Raw genomic sequence first — 13,008 nt, 5'->3', positions numbered from 1 at the left:
TTCTCTCAAACTTCTCACATGATTTGCCAACAAAACATCTTAGTTCTTCCATGAAAATATATCTAGACCCTGATCATTTCTCATATGTTACGTGCTACACCTGTAGTCCAAGCTTCCATCATCTCTCACTTGGATTATTCCATCATTGGCTCTGACATTCTGTTTCTACCTTTGATTCCAAATATTCTACTTTCAACTCTATTTCAGTCCTATTCAAATCCAGTGTATATTAAGACACTTCTCTGCTGAGAGGTTACCTGCAACCCTCCAGTAATTCCCAGCTCTCTTGCCAGTGTTCTTACCACAGACTATATGATCTCGCTCCCTATTTTTGCCCATATCGCTGTCTGTTCTCCTTTTGTTCTTTCTGCTCCTGCCTGCTTCCTAAATTTCCTTTGAACCTGTCAGGCATGATCTCACCTGTGGGCCTTTGCATTCGCCTTCCTCTCTACATCTGGCATGAATATCTGGCATGTCAGAAGTCCTTCTTGTTCTAGTCTTCGCTGAAACATCATTTTCTCAGAAAAGCCTTACCTGATTATTTAAAATTGCAGCTTCTCCCCTTGAACTACCTATCTCTCTTCTTTGCTTTATTTTTCCTCCATAGCCATTACCAACTTCAAATTTATGAAAGAGTTAATTTCACTCATTGTTTTTTCCTTTTGGAACAAGAACTTTATTAGGACAGAAACTTTTGTCTGTTTGGTTAGTGATAAAATCTCCAGCATTTAGTAAATTTATTTCCACATGTAGATACTCGGTTAGTATTTGGTAAATGAATGAATGAATGATTGGTTGATTTGGACAAAATTTAAATTTATTGTTAGAACCAAAAGATTTGGTTCAATTTCCATTTTTGGTTTTCTCACCTTATTTGAAAACTATGGTCTACCACTGCTGTGTCTTCCTTGACTTAGCTAGCAGAATAATTTATATAATATTATGAATATTGTTGTATATAGTATCATATCAAATACAATAACATTTATCTAGGTGATTATATATGATCTGTCAAGGCTATGACTAAAATTAAACCTTGAACAGAGAGAAAAAACAATCACATATGAAGTGAAGTAAGGAAGCAAAAATATCTGTGAACTTTTAAGTAAAACTCATCTGTCCTTACAAATTCCTTTATGGTACATCATTCTTTATACCTCCATTTCTGTTTCTGTAGTTTTCATCATAGTGACTTAGGATTAGAGACATAGTCAATGCCATTTTTGCTCAAATGGAAAATCTACTAATACTTAATCATGACGTCACTCTTTTCGTGCTTTGTCTTTTCCATAACACCAAATCAATATACTATTTAACAAGCATTTAATTGCTCAACTGGTAAAATAATTTTTAGGAGATGGGAAAGTTTGTTATGATGTTTGCAAGAGTTTGCCATATCTCAACTTATATTATCTGTCCACATCATCAAAAATAAGAGAAGCATAATGCTATAGAGGAAAGAGTAGTCATAGCGTGAGAAATGTTCGAACATGGTTCTGCTATTTATTGTGCAGCTTTGGTTTAGTTCACTCGCTCAGTCATGTCTGACTCTTTGCGACCCTATGGACTGCACCACATCAGGCTTCCCTGACCATCACCAACTCCAGGAGCTTGCTCAAACTCATGTCCATCGAGTCCATCGCATGATCGCATGTTGCCATCCAACCATCGCATCCTCTGTTGTGAATATTCAGGACTAATTTCCTTTAGGATTGACTGATTTGATCTCCTAGTTGTCCAAGGGACCCTCAAGAGTCTTCTCCAACAGCAAAGTTAAAGAGCATCAGTTCTTCAGCATTCAGCTTTCTTGATGGTCTAACTCTCACATCCATACATGACTACTGGAAAAACTGTAGCTTTGACTAGGTGGACCATTGTCAGCAAAGTAATGTCTCTGCTTTTCAATATGCTGTCTAGGCTGATCATAGCTTTTCTTCCAAGGAGCGAGTGTCTTTAATTTCATAGTTGCAACCACCATTTGGAGTGATTTTGGAGCCCAAGAAAATAAAGTCTGTCACTGTATCCATTCTTCCCCTATCCATTTGCCATGAAGTGATGGGACTGGATGCCATGATATTAGTTTTGTGAATGTTGAGTTTTAAGCAGCTTTTCCACTCTCCTCTTTCACTTTCATCAAGAGGTTCTTTAGTTCCTCTTCACTTTCTGCCATAAGGGTGGTGTCATCTGCATATCTGAGGTTGTTGATATTACTCCTGGCAATCTTGACTCCAGTTTGAACTTCATCCAGCCCAGTATTTAACATGATGTGCTTTGCATACAAGTTTAATAAGCAGGATGACAATATACAGCCTTGACGTACTCCTTTCCCAATTTGGAACAAGTCCGTTGTTCCATGTCCGGTTCTAACTTGCTTCTTGACCTGCATATAGATCTCTCAGGAGGCACGTAAGGTGATCTGATATTCCCATCTCTAAGAATTTTTCAGTTTGTTGTGACCCACACATTCAAAGGCTTTGGCATAGTCAATAAAACAGAAGTAGATATTTTTTTGGAGCTCTCGTGCTTCTTTGATGATGCAACAGATGCTGGCAATTTGTTCCTCTGCCTTTTTAAAATCCAGCTTGGACGTCTGGAATTCTCTGTTCATTTACTGTTGAAGCTTCACTTGGAGAATTTTGAGCATTATTTGCTAGCATGTGGGATGAGTGCAATTGTGTGGTAGCTTGAACATTCTTTGGCATTGCCTTTCTTTGGAATTGGAATGAAAACCTACCTTTTCGAGTCCTGTGGCCACTGCTGAGTTTTCCAAATTTGCTGGCATATTGAGTGCAGCACTTTCAAAGCATCATCTTTTAGGAATCGAAATAGCTCAGCTGGAATTCCTTCACCTCCACTAGCTTTGTTCATAGTGATGCTTTCTAAGGCCCACTTGACTTCAGACTCCAGGACGTCTGGCTCTAGGTGAGTGATCACACCATCGTAGTTGTCTAGGTCATTAAGACCTTTTCCGTATCATTTTTCTGTGTATTCTTGCCACCTCTTCTTAATATCTTCTGCTTCTGTTAGGTTCATAAAATGTCTGTCCTTTATTGTGTCCATCTCTGCATGAAATATTCTTTTGGTCTCTAATTTTCTTGAAGAGGTCTCTAGTCTTTCCCATTTTGTTGTTGCCTCTATTTCTTTGCATTGATCACTGAGGAAGGCTTTCTTATCTCTCCTTGCTATTCGTTGGAATTCTGCATTCAGATGGGTACAGCTTATTTTTTCTCCTTTGCCTTTTGCTTCTCTTCTTTTCTCAGCCTTTCGTGAGGCCTCCTCAGGCAGCCATTTTGTACTTTTGCGTTTCTTTTTCTTGGGGGTGGTCTTGATCACTGCCTTCTATACAATGTCATGAACCTCTGTCCATGGTTCTTCAGGCCCTCTATCAGATCTAATCCCTTGAATCTCTTTGTTACTTCCACTGTGTAATTGTAAGGGATTTGGTTTAGGTCATGCCTAAATGGTCTAGTGGTTTTCCCTACTTTCTTCAATTTCAGTCTGAATTTTGCAATACGGAGTTCATCATCTGAGCTTCAGTCAGCTCCTGGTTTTGTTTTTGCTGACTGTATAGAACTTCTTCATCTTTGACTGCAAAGAATATAACCAATCTGATTTCTGTATTGACCATCTGGTGATGTCCATGTATAGAGTCTTCTCTTGTGTTGTTGGAAGAGGGTATTTACTATGACCAGTATGTTCTCTTGGCAAAACTTTGTTAGCCTTTGCCCTGCCTCATTTTATTCTCTAAGGCCAAATTTGCCTGTTATTCCAGGTATCTCTTGACTTCCTGCTTTTGCATTCCAGTCCCCTATAATGAAAAGGACATCTTTTTTGGGTGTTAGTCCTGGAAGATCTTAGAGGTCTTCATAGAACTGTTCAACTTCACCTTCTTCAGCATTACTGGTTGGGACATAGACTTGGATTACTATGATATTGAATTGTTTCCCTTAGAAACTAACAGAGATCATTCCTCATTTTTGAGCTTGCACCCAAGAACTGCATTTCAGACTCTTTTGTTGACAATGATGGCTACTCCATTTCTTCTAAGGGATTCTTGCCCACAGTAGTAGATAAAATGGTCATCTGAATTAAATTCACCAATTCCAGTGCATTTTAGTTGGCTGATTCCTTAAATGTTGATGTTCACTCTTGCCATCTCTTGTTTGACCACTTCCAATTGCCTTGATTAATGAACCTAACATTCCAGGTTCCTATTCAATATTGCACTTTGCAGCATCAGACTTTACTTCCATCACCAGTCACATCCACAACTGGGTGCTATATTTGCTTTGGCTTCATTTTTCATTCTTTCTGGAGTTATTTCTCCACTGATCTCCAGTAAAATACTGGGCACTACCAACCTGGGGGGTTCATCTTTCAGTGTCCTATCTTTTTGCCTTTTCATATTGTTCACGGGGTTCTCAAGGCAAGAATATTGAAGTGGCTTGCCAATTCCCTTCTCCAGTGGACCCTGTTTTGTCAGAGCTCTCCATCATGACCCATCCATCTTGGATGGTCTTACCTGGCATGACTTACAGTTTCATTGACTTAGACAAGGCTGTGGTCCATGTGATCAGTTGGGTTATTTTTCTGTGATTGTGGTTTTCATTCTGAGTTCCCTCTAATGGATAAGGAGATGAAGCTGATGGAAGCTTCCTGATGGCAGAGACTGACTAAGGGGAAAACTGGTTCTTGTTCTGATGGTTGGAACCATGCTCAGTAAATCTTTAATCAAATTTTCTGTTGTTGAGTGGGGGTCTGTTCCCTCCGTGTTGTTTGATCTGAGGCCAAACTATGGTGGAGTTAATGGAAAATATTTCAACCTCCTTCAAAAGGTCACACGCTGCACTCAGTGTCCCTGACCCTGCAGCAGGCCACCACTGACCCACACCTCTGCCAGAGACTCCTGGACACTCACGGGCAAGTCTGGGTTAGTCTTTTGTAGGGTCATTGCTCCTTTCTCCTGGGTTCTTGTGTGCACAGGGTTTTGTCTGTGCCCTCCAGGAGTCTGTTTCCCCAGGCCTGTGTAGGTTCTGGCAGCTTTCTGGCAGTTTACTTTCTTTGTTCTTAAACAAATAAAATCTGCTTTTGAGTCCTTACTCCAGGGTAGTGGGAAATTCCATATCACTCATTTTAAGGATCTCCCTCCTCTTTTCTGACGCTGTGCTTGCCTGTGGCTGTCTTGAGAGTGGGATAAATCTCTGATCCTTAGTCTTCAATGGTCACATAAGTACCGTAACTTTTTTATAGTTGATTTGCAGTATTATATTGGTTTCAGGTGTACAATATTGTGATTCAATATTTTTATAGATAATACTCTGTTTAAAGGTCCCTTGGACTGCAAGGAGATCCAACCAGTCCATCCCAAAGAAGATTAGTCCTGGGTGTTCATTGGAAGGACTGATGCTGAAGTTGAAACTCCAATACTTTGGCCACCTCATGCAAAGAGTTGACTCAGTGGAAAAGACCCTGATGCTGGGAGGGATTGGGGGCAAGAGGAGAAGGGGACAACAGAGGATGAGATGGTTGGATGACATCACTGACTCGATGGACATGAGTTTGGATAAATTCTGGGAGTTGGTGATGGACAGGGAGGCCTGGCGTGCTGTGATTCATGGGGTCACAAAGACTCAGACATGACTGAGCGACTGAACTGAACTGAACTGAAAGGTATTATAGTATTTTGACTATATCCCTGTGTTGTATATTACATTCTTGTATCTTATTTATTCTTTAAATAATAGTTTGTACCTCTAAATATATCTTACACAATGCCACTGTCCAGTCTGGCCCCCCACTTTCCTCAGAGTGGACTTAAAATTTTCCCTCCCTAGGGTCTTCTCCTGTGATTATAAATTCTTATCAGAGAACACCATAGATACTCTCCAGGCCTTGAGTTTAGGGGAAGCCCTCACCAGTAACCCACCTTGACCTCTCATCTCTGCAGATCAGGTATGGTTCATCATTATTCCCTGAAAGTCTGGTATCTTCTTTCCTTATTGTCCTGGAGAATCTCAGTCTTTTCTTACAAATTTAATCCCTTTTCCCCACCATAGTTTTGAAGTACTTTTTATATCGATACCTTCTTATGAACTACCAACTCTCAAACAAGATCTGATGGAAAGAACTGGAGGATACTTTCCTTCATGTGCTTGGTCCTGTCACATGATATTTTTCAAGGTCCTTGGGTTAGGGGGCCTTCCCTGGTGGCTCATAGGGTAAGTAATCTACCTGCAGGGTGATCCAGGTTCAGTCCTTAGGTTGGGAAGATCCCCTGGAAAAGGGAATGGCTACATACTCGAATTTTCTTGCCTGGAGAATTCCTTGGACAGAGGAGCCTGGTGGGATAGATTCCATAGAGTCATGAAGAGTCAGACACTACTGAGTGACTAACACTTTGGGTTAGGGAGCTTAGATTCTGGACACATTGATTTAGAACAAGGAAAGTCTCATACCTCTTATTTTTGTCTCTTAACAGCAGGGAAAACAAAACACAATTTTTGTCTAAATAAATACTTCTCTGAATGTTCCCCAAGTAAACTTTTGTGCTTTAAAAATAGTTTCCCCACTGAGTTGTCTCTTTATAAATGCATAAGATACTCTGCCTCTGCTTTCCCTAAGCAGTTATTCTCATCACTAAAGCAATGTTCAGATACATTTTATATTCTCCCTGAATATTCTAAAACTTGAGTATGTATGATTACCTTCAAGAATAAGGTTAGATAAGCTGATTTCATTTGGAGAGCTCTCCTTCATATTATTAAAATTTGATGTCTTAGAATTAAAATCTCTCAGGAAACTAATTTAGATGTAGTTTACAGCTATGCCATCTATATTTCCCTTGTTCAAGATCTCTAGCCCCTGTTTATATTTGGAGATCTTACTTCTTATCCTCCTGGGATCTGACATAGGCAGTCCTGCCATGAATCCTTTCATGGTTGGAGGGGCAGAGTTCTGCCATGACCAGTCTTTATCCCAAATTGGTATTTTTTTTTTTTTTAATTTGGAGGGTCTTTTGGCCTCCTTTTCTAGTTCCTGGGTCATATTTAGAAGAAAAATATATGCCAGAAAGTTTAATTTCTTTCAGAATTACTTTGGACTACTTTCAGGACTACTTTCCCTTCATCCCTCTCTGGTTTATCAATATCCACCAAATATATTTTAGCTTTACAGTTCTTATTTAGCATTCTCTTTATGAATACACAAAGCCAAAGAGGTACTTTAGCTCCTTAAACACACAGTGGTGGTAATTATATCTGAAATGTTCTACCTTTGCACCTAAGCAGTGCTCTTTTTACCTTCACTTTGTGTTTAAGTCTCCTTTTCTGATTCACAGGGCTGTGTGTATGTGTGTATGTGTGTGTGTGTCTGTGTGTCTGTGTGTGTGTACGTGTGTGGTTTCTCAGGCACAATGCTGATAGCAGATCTTACTTGTCAGGGTACCAGATTTGCCTTCCTTCTGCAGTGAGCTCTTAGGGGACCAACAGAATGACATTTGGAACAGCCATGGCTTTTTACTGCCTGTTCAGTTGCCATCTGCTGTAGCTGGCAAAGTCTGGGCCATTGCTCCTGAATATTCCTTTTTTTTTTTTCCTTTGGCTAAGTGATTCTGAGTGTTTTGTGGCCAGTGATCTCTGAATCAGTTTTTAAGCATCACTTAAATGCACATTTTCGTTTTCATTTGATTGTTATTCAGGAAGTTGATCTGTACTGCTCTCTGGTTTTCAATATGGTCAAAGCTGGATCTAAACTACTCAGAAAATTCAACCAGGCACACCGAGAGCTGTAACAGAACCCTTAGAAGTTGGGTCCATATAGCAATCTGCTTCTAACGGTAGCAGGCCCCTGGCTTTGGTTAAGAGTTACTGCTAAGGACTTGTCTGGTGGTTCAGTGGTTAAGAGTCTGCCCTTCCGGAAAACCTAAATAGACATTTCTCCAAAGAAGACATACAGATGGCCAATAAACACATGAAATGCTCAACATTGCTCATTATTAGAGAAATACAAATCAAAACTACAATGAGGTATCACCTCACACCAATCAGAATGGTCATCATCAAAAAATCTACAAACGATAGATGTTGGGGAGGATGTGGAGAAAAGGGAGCCCTTTTTCCCTGTTGGTGCAAATGTAAGTTGATACAGCCACCCTGGAGAACAGTGTGGAGATTCCTTAAAAAACTATGAATAAAACCACCATACGACCCAGCAATCCTACTACTGGGCATGTACCCTGAGAAAACCACAATTCTAAAAGACATGTGCACCCCAGTGTTCATTACAATATTTACAATAGCTAGGATTTAGAAGCAACCTAGATATCCATGAAGAAGATGTGGTGCATATATACAGTGGAGGATTAGTCATAAAAGGAACAAATTTGGTCAGTTCCAGTGAGGTGGATGAACCTAGAGCCTGTTATACAGTGTGAAGTAAGTCAGAAAGAGAAAAAACAAATGCAGTGTATTAACACATACATGTGGAATTTAGAAAAATGGCAATGATGAACTTTTTTGCAAGGCAGGAATAGAGACACAGACACAGAGAACAGACTTGTGGACACAGTGGGGGCAGGAGAGGGTGGGATGAATTGAGAGTAGCATTGAAACATGTGCATTACCATATGTGAAATAGATAGCTAGTGATAAGTTGTTGTATAGCACAAGAGGCTTAACCTGGTGCTCTGTGATGACCTACAGGGGTGGGATGGAGGTTCAAAAGGGATAGGACATATGCATATGTATATGTATACATATGGCTGATTCATGCTGTTGTTCGGCAGAAACCACCACAACATTGTAAAACAATTATCTTCCTTTAAAAAACAAAAAGAAAGAAATAAAGAAAAGACTGCCCTTCCACTGCAGGGGTCATGGGTTTGTCCCTGGTCAGTGAACTAAGATCCTGCACTCCACACTCTGCAGCCAAAAAACAAACAAACAAACAAAAAAGAGCTGGTGTTAAAGTCCCTGTGTAATGGACCCTCTCCAAGGCTCAAATATCTCTTCTTTTGGAACTGGCTTTTCATCCCCAGAAGATACTATCATTTCTATGAATTCATTTTTATATTGGAGGCTGAAGGTATTTTTGCAGCATATTGCTTTAAAATCTTATATTTTAACTGAGTTTGCATTCATGCTTGAGACAGTACAGAGTTCCCATATCCATGGTATCTGCTACTTCCTTCTTCAGGAAAATGTTCACTGTTAGAAATTCAGAGCTTGAAAAAACCAACCTTAAAAATAATCTTCAGTGATATTTTTGTTTCCTTGACCTTTTGAATAGCCTGTCCTCAGTTTATATCTATCTAAGGGTGGGAAACCCAAGTGGCACAATGGTAAAAAATTTACCTGCCAATGCAGGAGATGTACGAGAAACAGGTTCAATCACTGGAGAAGGAAATGGCAACCTACTCCAATATTCTTGCTTGGAAAATCCAGGGACAGAGGAGTCTGGTGGGCTACAGTCCTTGGGACCACAACGAGTTGGACATGACTGAGCATGCATGCATTTTTTCATTCATAAAAGGTGTTAGTAAACATTCATAAATTTCTCTCTTTAAACTGAATTTTGGCATGATCCACTTGTTGTTTCTTATTATTATTGTTAACTTCAAAGTTAAAAGTGATATATTCACTTCTTACCTGTCTGAATTATTTTTTTTTTGACGTGGTCTTTGCTCTGGTTTCAAAACCAATAAGCTCAAATTATACAGATTATAATTAGTCCATAGTGCAGCCATGATCTGTAGGAATATTTTTAGTAATGTTGAGTATGTCACAATAAGCAGCAAGTATAAAACTACTGTAATCTTTGAGATGAACAGAAGGAAATATTAGTTTATTTATTCTAAATTAACTTAAATTTGACCCCATATGTGCTAAGTCACTTCAGTTGTGTCTGACACTTTACAACCCCATGGACCTGTAGCCCACCAGGCTCCTCTGTCTATGGGACTGTCCAGGCAAGAATACTGAAATGGGTTGCCATTTCCTACTCCAGAGGATCTTCCCCATCCAGGGATTGAACCTAAGTCTCTTATGTCTCCTGCATTGGCAGATGGGTTCTTTATCACTAGCACCACTTGGGAAGTCCTGAGGCCACAATTTCTAACATGGTGAAAAATTAGGTCTCAGTTGTAGTTTTAGAAATGCTTTCTCGCTGCCCAGGTTTTGTAACAATCTGTCATTGGAAAGCAGCTAGCAGAGTATTTATAAAGTGAATTAGAAACTTCTTTTTATCCCTTGGTGTTGTTTGTTGTTACTTTGCTCCAGCTGTTGCTCAATGCCAGTGTCAGACTTGTCCTTTGTCATTGCCTGGACACCACTGATAGCTTGAATGTGCTTAAAGATACTCATTAATTTAGTCCTCTCCATTGTCTGAAAATTGGGCTGTGTACAACTTCATTCATTCTCAGGACTTTGGTGCTTAATTGCCAACCATGCCCTTCATCTGTTACTGAATGTTGGTAACCAAATGCAGGAAGGACATAAGTCTACACTACTCATGGAAATGTGCACATGTCTGCAAATCACTTTTTTTCCTTCTAACTCTTAGAATCAGGTCTTTCTCCTTCCTCTGAATAGGACTCTAGTTCTCGAACAATAGAGAAGACTTTTTTTTTCCTGGATTACTGGCAACTTCTGTTTCTAGCTGCACAATGCAAAAGTCAATCACACTCTGTAAAGAAGAAAACCTTGACTTTTTAGGACACAGGAAGGGTAAAATATCTTCTACTCTTCTTATCTTTCTCAATAACCAGAAGCAAAAATTAATAATTCAATATATTTTCCTACTGCTGTATGAATCCATTGAATATGTATCCATAAAAGCAGCCAACAGGTCACTCTTCTCATCACTGTATCCCCAGATTGCTGGGTGTATTGTTGGCATTAATAACTAGTTTGAGCATAGAATTTTTATTTGAGCTGCTTTTATCTTGTATGTAAGAGATCCACAGTGAAGAAATGTAGGAGCTATAGCTATAGATTTCCCATTGCTGATTATATTCATTTACTATGGATACCTCAGTAAATAAAACAGATAAATTAAAAACAAATCTTTTCTTTGTGGAATCTACATTCTAGTGGGGGAAGTGGAGGAGATAGGGATAATAAACAAAATGATTAAGAAAAATGTATATTATGACTGAGGATGATAAGTGCTATGCACAAAGCTAAGACAGAGAAGAGAGAGAAAATGCAAAAAAAGAGCAGTTGAAATTTATATTGGGGAGAACAGGAGTACTTTTACTATTTGAAAAATGAATCTGAGAGAAGAGCTAGAAGAAATAAGAGAGTTAGCCATGTGTAAAACAGAGAAAAAGAAATGTTGAGCAATGCAGAAGCATGGCTGCTTGTTGGAGAAACAGCAAAAAGCCCTGTTTGATTTGCTTGGAATGACTGACGAGGAGGGTGCTAAGACACAGTAGAAGGGTAAAGAGATTTAGATTATGTAGGACCTTGCAGACTATCATAAAGACTCTAGCTTTTATCCCAATGAAACAGTGAATCATCATGTGGTTTTGGGCAAAAGAGAGACATGTTTTGGTTTTCATTTTAATAGCATCACTCTTCCCAGGTTACACTAGTGGTAGAGAGTACTTGACAAAGCAAGAGATGCAGGAGACAGGAGTTCAATTCCTAGGTCAGGAAGATCCCCTGGAAGAGGAAATGGCAATGGATTCTAGTATTATTGACAGAAGAATCCCATGAACAGAGGAGCTTGGCAGGCTACAGTTCATGGGGTCACAAACAGTTGGACATGGAAGAGCCTCTAAGCACAGCATCACTCTGGTTGCTCTATTGAGAATTGACTTTTTGAGGAGGGAAGCAGGACAGAAGCATGTGATCAATTATGAATTTCTTAAAATAATCCCAGTAATTTATGATGGTGGCTTGCCCTTGGGATCTGTTTGGACAGGTAGGGGAAAGTGGCAAAATTCTTTGTCTATTTTGAAAGTAGAATCAACTAGAACCTAGAATTTTCCTGATCAAATTTTGTATGGGTTCATATTTTATTTTCACAGTGTTTTGCATCTTTAATCAGTACTTCCATTGTATTTCTCAAAGAAAGTATGGGAAAGAAAATGACTGACTGGGCTGGGCTTGTGAATGAGCTATTAAGAATGTCTGCTTTAAAGAGTTATATGACACTCAAGGCGGTAATGGTTTTATTCAGGAAGAATGGAAAGTTAAGTCTCTCACTAAATTTTTGGTTTACTGTACCATTTAGATTTCACTGCGAGTTTTAAAACACCACAACACAAGTATTAGTGGTAGATGGATACTTGTGGAGTTGCAACACAGCATGAATTCTTCCTGACACCTATTGGGTTATATACTGTGATATCAATAAAAGAACTCCAACTAGTCCAATCATTACTCCTGAGAATGAGAAAAACACCTACTCCTCTTAAAATAATAATAAAGAACAGTGGGATACAAAACCCCATTAGGAAGATCACATGCAGGACTTTGCTTTACTAATTTGCAGAAGAGAAAACATGCTTCAGTGAAATTTGTCAGAGCAATGCCACATGGGGTTCTATCATGAGAAATTAATAGACAATCAAAGAAAACCAGAAGGCTCCCTTTTTTTGTAAATTCAGAGCTAGGCACTCATTTATTTTTGTAGTTTTCTCTTAATAGTCCAGTAGTTTCTGCCATGCAGCAATTTCATTAAAGCTTTGATCATACCAGCAACATAAACTCAAACTTTCTGCAAAGGCTTCATTACCCTAAAGAGTTGGTAATTGGCCAAATGGCTTTTAGAGTTTTGCTTGGATTCATCACAGGACAAGTAAAAATTAATTACCCCCACAGTTCCTGCAATGCCATGATATGAAGGTGTCAAAAGTTGTCTTTCTAAATGGTATCTCTTTGTATCACACTGGATGTGGGATGGGCTATAAATGTGATTTGTGGAACCATTATTAAAGTACTAGACCTAATTGACTTATATTAGGTTTATGACTACATAAAAAAGTTATGCACTAGTGATGATAAT

The sequence above is a fragment of the Cervus elaphus genome, chromosome 1 (genome assembly GCF_910594005.1).
Source record: "Cervus elaphus chromosome 1, mCerEla1.1, whole genome shotgun sequence".
Taxonomy (NCBI): domain Eukaryota; kingdom Metazoa; phylum Chordata; class Mammalia; order Artiodactyla; family Cervidae; genus Cervus; species Cervus elaphus.
This window is presented reverse-complemented; position numbering follows the sequence as displayed.